At 48.0% G+C, this 11023-nt stretch overlaps 1 long non-coding RNA gene across 1 annotated transcript; it reads left to right on the top strand.

Moving 5' to 3' along the window:
• Positions 1-2336: 2336 nt before the first annotated feature.
• On the top strand, positions 2337-7140 carry LOC117870358. Its single transcript, XR_004643968.1, has 2 exons — positions 2337-2671; positions 5854-7140. It is a non-coding gene; the product is annotated as an uncharacterized LOC117870358 (long non-coding RNA).
• Positions 7141-11023: the final 3883 nt, after the last annotated feature.

Here is an 11023-nt window from a genome sequence, read left to right on the forward strand (position 1 = left end):
CGATTTTGGAGCAGGGTCTTTAACTCAGCATGAGAATCCTAACGCCCAGGGCACAGGCAGTTCTGGGGTGGGGGGTTGCTCTCCTGTGGAGGCTGTTCTAATTTGCATAACTACTTAAATATTAATTGTGTCAAAGAGTGAATGAATGAGAATGACTCTCCAGGCTGGGGATTGAGGGGCTCACCTGGGTGGTAGGAGCTATGGATTCAAATCCCTCCTCTGAATGAGGAAGAAAGAAGATTTGAGACAGCATCTCCTACCTCCTGAGTCCCTTAATCCCCAGGCTGGAGAGTCGTTCTCATGCTCTTTGGCCCAAGGAATAGCAAATTATTAGCTGGTATTTAGGGGTTAAACACACACTTCTGAGGCTGGCCTGAACAACATATTAAAAACCTTTGTCCCGAGAAAACTAATCTCAACTTTGTGAATAGTTTCACTTTGGTCAAAACTGCATTTTTCGGCGAGTAAACTATCTGTCCAGAAATTTTTGCCCAGCTCTATGTATGAGAACACAAACTGGTTTGTTGTTGTGGGGTCTTTGCTGAGTGCCAGGACTGTACACAAAGCTGTTTGTTTGAAGGTTTGTGTGACTGCTGGGGTGGCGTTTTTTATTTATTTTTGTAGGTGCATCCATGAGCCCTGGGACACTTTCCACGTGGGATTGTTATTGTAGGGTTGTCCATAAGTACTGAGGCTACTCATATGTTGGGGCTGCATGTATACTGTTTGTTATTGTAGAGTTGCTTGTGACTGCTGAGGCTGCAATCACTCTGGTTTGAATCATCGGGTTGCTAGTGAGTGCTGGGGCTGTGTTCACACTAGATTGTTATTGTAGGGCTGCTCATGAATGCTGGTTTTTTGTTAATAACAACAGTGAAGTGGGATGAGAATCGCCAGTGGTTTCCATGTGTATATTGCTACCCTGGTCAGAGTGAAACCACCACTTTGGGAGAGGCTCTATGGGGCAGGGGAGGTGACTTCACTGTTGTGGGGAGACCTCCCTGTATTTCTCTGCTTTGTTTCCCCAACTCTGCCCCAGAGCAGAAACTCCTTGTCCCCCCAGAATTCATCCTGGGCGGGTTCTTTTGTGTACTTCACTGCTGGGATAAGGCCAGGTCAGTGGATTTGGGTCCTACCCCCCTAAAGATCATTTTATTTCTCCTAGAGCAGAGTGAGTGAGCAGCTGAAGCCACCCATAGCTGTGGAAAAATTAGAAAGAGTCCAACAGAGGGCAACAAAAATGATTAGGGGCTGGAGCACATGATTTATGAGGAGAGGCTGAGGGAACTGGGATTGTTTAGTCTGCAGAAGAGAAGAATGAGGGGGGATTTGATAGCTGCTTTCAACTACCTGAAGGGGGGTTCCAAAGAGGATGGATCTAGACTGTTCTCAGTGGTACCTGATGACAGAACAAGGAGTAATGGTCTCAAGTTGCAGTTGGGGAGGTTTAGGTTGGATATTAGGAAAATCTTTTTCACTAGGAGGGTGGTGAAGCACTGGAATGGGTTACCTAGGGAGGTGGTGGAATCTCCTTCCTTAGAGGTTTTTAAGGTCAGGCTTGACAAAGCCCTGTCTGGGATGATTTAGTTGGGAATTGGTCCTGCTTTGAGCAGGGGGTTGGACTAGATGACCTCCTGAGGTCCCTTCCAACCCTGATATTCTATGATTCTATGATTCTATAGCTGGGGTCCCCCTCATGTCAGGACCCCCCCCCCAGTGGCATGTGACTGAGGGGAGTGGGAGCAGTGGCAGTGGCAGACACACCCTGAATGTGCTGCTGGAGGAAAGGAGGCTGCGCCCTGTTGACATCACTAGGCCTCACCCTAGGTAACTTGGGAGGGTGGAAGGCCACTAAGTGTCAATGAAGCATCCTGCACTAGGCCTAAGTGAACCAAACTCTATCCTTCCATGTTTAAACTCTAATCAACCTCAAAAGCCAAGTGCAATTGGAATATGTAAGCAACCAGTTATCTGTGTGCAACCCCCTGCTCAAGCGGTAATAATGAGGCCTGCATGTTTCTGGCTGAAGGGAAAAAGGACAAAATAACGGTTTAAGGAAATTACTAACAAGCTAGGCTTATAGATGCCAAGAATGACTTAACTGCTTAAATGTAATCATTATTTGCTTAGTAACTATTACCAGGGATGGGACGGGTAGAGGGAGGAATGGGGGGGGGGGGAAGGGAGGGCTAGAGGGGAAAGGGGGGCGTGTGAGGCTTAACTGCAAAATGTATAAAAGAAGAAAAACTGTTCCTGTTAATGTGCTTGATCTGAGACGTGCCTGTCTCCTAGCACCGCTTTGGGATCCCAAATAAACTTTGTTTGCTTCTCCACCTGGTGTGTTTATTGGCGCGAAGCACACCGGGCAACGGACCCGCTGTTGCTTTGCCTCGGGCACTCTGTGCTGGCAACAGTTTTGGCGCCCAACGTGGGGCTCGAGGCTGAAATTTAGCCTTGCCCGGACCCCTCTCGGAGGTCGACAGATTGCGGCGACGACTGACACCCAGCGCGCCGGTGACTTTGCCGGGGGCCTCGGCGGAGACGTGGTTTGGTCGACCCCGGAGGGCACAACGGTGTAACACGCTCGAGTAGTGGAGAAGCAGCTGCGGGCGACGGTGGGGAACCGGTCCCATGGATAGGGCAACGGTGCAGAACCAGACCCTTGGATAAGGTAGGAACAGTCCAGTGGGGACTTTATCTGTCTTGACCTGGGGACGCCCAGTGTCTACCTGTTATGACCTGGGGACGCCCAGTGTCTCCCTATGGGGCAGGGACAGAGTATGGCAGGCAGGGCAAGGTGTACACCCTTGGAATGCATTCTGGTGAACTGGAAAGTGTTTGGATCGGATCCGTTGATTAGAAGTAAACTGAAAAGATTCTGTACAGTAGACTGGCCTCAATATCAGCTAGAGGACCAGGAAAGGTGGCCACCGGAAGGATCACTTAATTATAACACGATCCTTCAATTACTTCTGTTTTGTCAGCAAACGGGTAAATGGAATGAACAGATGTCTGTACAGTTGTTTATGTTGCTAAGAGATAGGTTAGATATTTTACAAAAGTGTAATTTGACTCCGACAGGTTTGGTAGTAGCTACTGTTAGTCCCCAGAACCCCCCCCACAGCTGTAATGGCAAGTCCGGTGTCCCCTTCGGCTATCACACCCCCACCATATAAAGACAAGGTGTCTCAGGTCCCAGAGATTGCCCCCTCGGTGGAATTTTATCTGTTGATCACTGAGACCGTGGTGTCCAGACATGGCTCGGATAGGAATCAGGCCACTACTATGCAGGTTTACACCCATGTGCCTTTTAACCCGGTGGACCTAGCAGCCTTTAAGGCACAGGCAGGGGAATTCTCTACGAACCCAAGCAAGTTTATCTCGGTCTTTGAAGGGTGCCTGGCTAGCTGTAAGCCTGACGGGAATGATTGTAATGTCCTTATGCGGACCCTGCTGTCTGAGGTGGAGCGTAATCAGGTTGTGTCTTAAGAAAAGGAAAAGAGGCAAGCGAAAATGATGGTCGCAGCAGTACAGGTCAGTGGCAGGGGAAAATTCCAGGAAGGTGGAAGGGGCCGGGGAATGAGAGGACGTGGGCGCCCTGGCTCACAGGAAAGGCATCTGGGTCGCAACCAGTGTGCCAGATGCCGAAAGGAGGGACATTGGAAAAATGAGTGCCCTGAAAGGGAAGGTACCCCTATGATGGCAGCGGAGGATCAGGAATAGGGGTGTCAGGGGAAACGGACCATCCTACCCCCAGAACCCTGAGTAAAAATGCGGGTGGGACATTCGGACATAGACTTTTTAATAGACTCTGGAGCTGCACAAACCGCCGTAAACCAACCCCTGCAGCTGCCTGTGTCAGAGTCCCTCACTGTGGTGGGTGCCACAGGGAAAGGAACCAAATGCCCAGTATATGCCCCAGCGGAATGTGCTTTGGGAAACAGAACTCTATCTCACAAACTGGTTTACCTCCCTGATTGTCCAACGCCTCTATTGGGACGGGACCTGCTTTGTCGCTTAGGAGCCACCCTGCATTTCACCCAAGATGAAATAACCCTCACCTTACCCCCAGAGAATGCCTGGATAATGACCCTTGCAATTGAGCCCTCAGCCATGCAAGCCACAGAGTGGAGCCAGTGGGAGGACAAAAGGAGGGTTAAAAAGCAGCTTTGCTGGACAGTGTTGGCCCAGGGATTTAAAAAGTCCCCCACTCTTTTCGGCCAGGCCCTGGCCAGAGACTTGGAGGATTGGGACAATGAGGACAGGGTCCTCCTCCTGCAATATGTGGATGACTTGTTAATTGCCGCTGTGGGTCTCACCCCTTGCCTTAAAGCTACTGTGAGCCTCCTGAACTTTGTTGGACTCCTCAAAAGTAGGTGTGCTCGTCCTGGTTTGTTGCTCCAAAGCTCTGAATAGAAGTTATTTTATTGGAAGGGTGTATAATGGCAATGTGTATGTGTTCATTGTTGGGAAAAGGTGTATGAGTGAAGAGTGGAAGTTTCCTTTGTAAGTTAAAAGAAGCCAAGAAGGAGAGCAGGAAAAAGAACAGAACGAGTTAACTGAGGGAAAAAATATAGCTAGCAAGCTCAGTCCAAAGATAAAATGCTGGCACCATCCAAGGACATTGTTCACAGCTAAGACTTGGCTGACAACCAAGAAAAAGGGGGCCTATATGTGCCCAAGCAACTATGAGATCTGCAAAACACTGCCAGGCATTAATGAAATGTGTAAGGTTTCTTTTCTCACATATAAAAGAAGTGCTAACCAAAGACCCTAGCAGCCCTGCCATTCATTGAAACAAGGAGACTGAGTCTACGTAAGGTCCATCAACGAAAAACTGCTTTGGCTCCACACTGGAAAGGCCCTTTCCAAGTTCTGTTAACCACCAACACCGCTGTGAAGTACTAAGGACTGCCCACCTGGACCCAGGCTTCTCACTGTAAAAAGACCCCTCCACCTCGGGAGGACTCTCCGACTGATGATAAGCCTATTTAAAGACAGGGGGATGTGCTAGTAACCTCTCCCCTGTATGATGCTGACCCACACTGTTTCAGGAAAAGAGAAGAAGGAACACTTGCTTCATTGAAACCACAAAGTCCAGGAATTCCTGACTACAAAAGACATTAAGAACTGACCCTGGTGAAGAAACAAAGAATTATACGCTGGCAGGGAGGCTCTTAAACCCCTGGCCTCCCAGGTACAGGCTGAATGTCTAGTCTGCCAAAAGAACAACCCTTGACCAGGAGTGTCAGTGCCACCAGCCACTCTGGAACCTACCCCAGGCCCAGGGCTGGTTTGGCAAATAGACTTTACTGAGTTCCCCCGGACCCAAGGATTCAAATACCTTTTCGTCTTGGTGGATCGATTCAGCGGATGGCCTGAAGCCTTCCCACGCCATAACAACACTGCCAAGACGGTGGCTCTGAAATTTGTCAAGGAGATCATTCCCCGCTTCGGACTCCCCCAGTGGATGGAATCTGACAACGGAACACACTTCACATCCCAAGTTGTTCAGAAGATATCGGATGCCCTGCAAATCCCCTGGAAGCTCCACACTCCATGGCGACTGCAGGCCAGTGGAGTAGTGGAACGCACAAATCAGACACTTAAGCAGCACCTCTCAAAGGTGTGACAAGAGGCTTCCCTTAAGTGGCCTGATGCCTTACCCCTTGTTTTGTTCCGCATTCGCGCTCTCCCAAAGGGCAGGTTAGGGCTCAGTCCCTTCGAGATTATGTTTGGAAGGGCATGGCCTATGAATGGTACACCGGTTCTGGCAGGGGAGTGGGAAATGGGGTGTGGCGTTTTATCTCAGTATATGTGCTCTCTGTCTGCTGTTCTCTGTTCTCTCCACAGGTATACCAGAGATTTGCAGCCTCTCCCGCTGGATGCCCCTGTCCACTCCTTGCAGCCAGGCGATTCTGTTCTCGTTTGGACCTGGAAGGACAAGCCTCTCCAAGAGAAGTGGAAGGGACCCCACACCGTCCTGCTGGTCTCCCACACAGCAGCAAAGGTCGAGGGACACAAGAACTGGATTCATCACTCCTGTCTGAAGGCAGTGCCCGCTCCTGAACGGTGGACCGTCCTGCCTACGGAAAAGGACTACCAGCGATGACCTGAGACTTAAACTGTTATTCAAAAGACAATAAGGCCTGCTGAGAATGCCCTGTGGTCTCTTTGGACAGTCGCAGCGCACTCCCCGTGAAAACGCTAAGCGTTGGTTGTGTTTACTCTCACAGGGCTGGCCTAACCTGGTGGCCTGGTCCTTTTGTTTTTAATCTTCCTACTATTGGTAATTGATATTTTGTGGGTATTTGGGGAATTGTAATTGTTAGGCCCTAGGGTCACCTGCCCAGCATGAGTTCAGGTCCAGGGTCTGCCACAGTGGTACTCTTTGCCATAGGGACACTCCTTTCGTTACCTCCTGTTTCCCCCCAGGCACATATGGGATGGAAAGGGATCCCTACTAACTTGGAAACAAACACATATGAGTCCTTGAAGGTTTGCTTTGCTCAAGAGTTTAACCTCTCTAACTGCTGAGTATGCTCCCAAATCCCGCACCATGCAGCAGGGTTACCCTGGAGGGTGGTCCCCCAAAATTGGTCAGATATCTGTTGGGGATGGTTCAGTAGGGGAAGAAATACCTCGGGTACCCCCTTGTCACAAAACTGTACCATTGAATCCCAATATGCATTAAGGGACAACCCCTGGCCGCCCCAGGCAGCGTAAATCTTTGTATGCCACCTCAGAGCCCATTAAGGAAGGAGACAGGTTGGGTATAATCCTTCTCCCATCCCATGGGGTGGGACGGCTAACCCAATTTTATTGCAGGCTCTCTGTGTTTCTCACCACATTCGCCAATGAAACCTTGGCCATAGAGAAGAGCCTTAACTCAGAGCTATACCAGCTCCGGTTGCTGTCCCTGAAAAACAGACAGGCCTTAAATTATGTTTTAGCCTCCCAGGGCGGGGTGTGTGCGCTTATTGGGAATGAATGTTGTACTTAGGTCCCGGAAAACTCACAGGACATTAACAAGCACGTCCTGTCAGCCGAACAGGCTTTTGAGCAGTGGGAGGCCCAGGAAAGGGAACCCACAGGTTTCGATTCCCTTTGAAGTTGGTTGCCCAACCTAGGAGGACTGGGGGTGGCCTTGTGCGTCTCCTCCTCACAGGTGTGGTACTGTGCCTGGTCACCCTCCTCCTGATTGCTTGTTTTAAAATGCTCCTCCGTAAGCTTTGTGCCCCTCGTTCCTCAAAAATCCAGGCATACCCTCTCATTGAAAACCCCAGCTTCATAGCACTTAATCATATCTTGTCCACAGCATATGAGAAAACTCAGCCAAAAGCTTGTTGAGTATTCTCAAAGGAGGGAGTTGTTGACGTCACTAGGCCTCACCCTAGGTAACTTGGGAGGGTGGAAGGCCACTAAGTGTCAATGAAGCCTTCCTGCACTAGGCCTAAGTGAACCAAACTCTATCCTTCCATGTTTAAACTCTAATCAACCTCAAAAGCCAGGTGCAATTGGAATATGTAAGCAACCAGTTATCTGTGTGCAACCCCGTGCTCAAGCGGTAATAATGAGGCCTGCATGTTTCTGGCTGAAGGGAAAAAGGACAAGATAACGGTTTAAAGAAGTTACTAACAAGCTAGGCTTATAGATGCCAAGAATGATTTAACTGCTTAAATGTAATCGTTATTTGCTTAGTAACTATTACCAGGGACGGGAGGGGTAGAGGGAGGAATGGGGGGGGGGGGGGAAAGGGGGGGCTGGGGGGGAAACGGGGGGGGGGGGGAGGCTTAACTGCAAAATGTATAAAAGAAAAACTGTTCCTGTTAATGTGCTTGATCTGAGACGTGCCTGTCTCCTAGCACCGCTTTGGGATCCCAAATAAACTTTGTTTGCTTCTCCACCTGGTGTGTTTATTGACGCGAAGCACACCGGGCAACGAACCCGCTGTTGCTTTGCCTCGGGCACTCTGTGCTGGCAACAGCCCTATCCCCGTGTGCCCTGGAGCAGAAGCCAAGGGCATTGAACCCGAGATGCCAGGGGATGTCAGGGAGCAGCGGCCCAGACCCTAGAGGATGCAGTGAGCAGGAGCAGAGAGGTTTTTAAAATAATTTTTCTCTTGAGGTTTACTCTGTGTGTTTTTGGCAATGTCAATGCTGGTTTACAATTTTTTTTTGCACTTCTGTAGTTTGTGGTTGTCTTTTGGGTGCTGGGGCTGCACATGCTGCTTTGTTATTGTAGGGTCAGACACTGGGTCTGCTCACAGACTACTTGTTGTCATTTCCATGTCTGCTTTCAGATTTGCCTTGGTTGTTTACACCTGTATGAAGCACACAAATGTTATTTGCCCTGGCTTTTGAAGGGGCAAACTGAGGAACCCAGACAGGAGGGGACTTACCAAAGCTCACAGGGTGAGTCAGTGCCACAGCTGGGAATAGAACCCAGGAATCCCTCAAGCGTTGGGCGTTAGCCCCAAGATCCTTCTTCCCACCCTCTGCAATGGGAAGTCTCATGTCTTGTCAGTGCACAGAACTGACACCACTGGGCATGGAAACAAAACATTGCCAAGGGCTGGAATCTGTGTGGATTAGGGTGCAGCGGTAGTTACACCAGAGCTAGGGTTGTGTTAAAGACATTTGTGCTTTGACAGTTGAAAGAATGGTGAATATTGTGTGTTTTTAGTGAGAAAGAAAGAAAATCTGGGTTGTAATCTTGAGCGAATGATGGATGGTTTGGTGTATTGATTGTATAATTTATATTCTAGAAAGTTTATCATAAATTGTTGAAAAATGGGTGTTTTAGTGATTTTTTTTCTGGGAAATGTCTCACCTTTTAATATATTCCTCTAACAGAAAGTTCCAATCACAGACAAGGTCCACATTTGTATATATCATTTTTTCTATAACACGAATTCCAAGAATACCAGTTTTAGGTCAATATATGGTGAGACGCTGGCAAACCAGGACATACCAGAGTGTATTCAAGCCAATTCACTTGTATATTAGCATGGATCAAAGTAATTGTTGAATGTAGAAGAGTGTACTTGGTGTTTAAACTTCATGAAAAAAAGTGGAATGTTACTTGCATTGTTTTCACTTATGTGTCCTGGTACAATGGAATAGCAAGCATTTATATTGTGTATACCCCTGTAAGTAAATAACCCATCAAATGTGAATGAAGCTTTGTGGAATGCAAGAAAAGCACTAATTTCAAAGCAAGTGGCTTTGTGTGATGACCGGATGTCAGAGACTTTAAATGCATTCCTCACTCACCGTCATCAAAGGAAAAGCCCACCTGGGTAGTGACACAGTCAGCTAGTTTTGTCTGAGAAGAAGCTATAAAGATGGATTGAAGGAAAGATCCTTCATCTCTGGACTGTTTGGACTCTTACGGGGAAGTGCACCAGATGGAAAGCGGAGATCCTCAGAGACGATCTGGGTAAACTGAAAAGACTTTTGGGAAACTGGCAGTTTATTACATCACTGGCACCATTTGAGATTACAAACTGTGACTCACTTGTGTGTTATATTTTATCTGCTTTAACCTTTCAATAACTCTCACTTCCTTTTTGCTAACTAATAAACCTGTAGTGAGTTTACTATAAAATTGGCTACCAGTGTTGTCTTTGGCATAAGATCTGGAGTACCTATTGATCTGGGGTAAGTGACTAGTCTCTTGGGACAGGGAGCAACCTGGTGTGGTGTGATTCCTGGTTTACATAACCTTTTACCACAAAGTTCAGTCTGACTGAGTAGCAAGATAGGCTGGAGAGTCTAAGGGGACTGACTGTGACTCCATGGCACGACTGGTATAGTGATCCAGGAGTTCACATTTGTTACTGGCTTGATAAAATTTAATAGTAGAACACACCACCAGCTTGGAGTGTCTGCCCTGTTTTCTGACACTCTGCCCTGAGGTCGGCACTCACAGGTGTGAGCCACTCCAAACAGCATGACATATGGCACTTAAAAAGTACTTTAAAATGGAAATATTAAAATTGTGTGTCAATCTGAAGCTGCTGAATTTTAATTTGATGATGAAAAATGTGCCATGGCAAAAATGGCTTAAAAATGAGAGAGAGAGAGAGAGAGAGAGAGAGAGAGAGAGAGAGACCTAGGACCCCGATCTCTAAGATGACAAACCCCATTCTGGTCATTTACTGCACCACACCACCTATCAGAGTGACTAACACAGGCTGGGTTCTCATATTTCTATTTAACATAAGCCACACTCCTCTCCCAGAGCCGGGATAGAAGCCACAATTCCTGATCACCTATATTCTACAGTTTATAAGTGAATGTTTGTGTAACCCACTAAGAAAGCCTTTGTAACGTCCTTCTCGAATAGGCAGTATAAAAAGAAACTAGCATTTACTCATGTGGTTCGGATAAGAAGGGTCTGAATTGGGGATTTGACATTTAAGGGTTTGAACCCTGTTGCTGATCTACATAGAGGGTGATTGTCTTCATGTTCTGGGTTTGTTCAGTGCACACAATGGGGTCCTGGTCCATGTCTGGGGTCCTAGATGCTACTACAGTGCAAATAATAATAATGGTGGAGTGGCCCTATGGGATTCACACAGTGAGGAGCCCACTTCAAAACAGGTTTTCTACTTAAAAATGATGACAATCTGTAAATTATGGTGTGAATCACCAAAATACTGTAACCAAGTGACTGTGCTGGCAGGATGTGGCATGGGGGAGGGAGGGCACATCCACAGACAGCTTCTAAAAGGTGTTGCTGCTCCCAGAGGGGACGACCCCCTCAACCTAGGAAGTAACCCTGAGAGGACAGGCAGGGGACAGGGTGTCCCCTTTCCTGCCTGGAGAAAGTGAAAGTGTTTTTGGAGTCAGCAGCAGCAGGAGGGGAGCTGCCTCTGTCCCCTCGTCCAGTAATGAACACCTGTTCTGCTGTTACTGAGCTTGTTCCTGCATCGTCATTCTAGGCACTCTGCCTGCTTGGGCCACCCCATCAAGCAGGAGACCCATAGTCCTGCAACACTGGACAATTTCCTCATGCT

This window comes from Trachemys scripta, unplaced genomic scaffold (genome assembly GCF_013100865.1).
Source record: "Trachemys scripta elegans isolate TJP31775 unplaced genomic scaffold, CAS_Tse_1.0 scaffold_26, whole genome shotgun sequence".
Classification (NCBI taxonomy): domain Eukaryota; kingdom Metazoa; phylum Chordata; order Testudines; family Emydidae; genus Trachemys; species Trachemys scripta.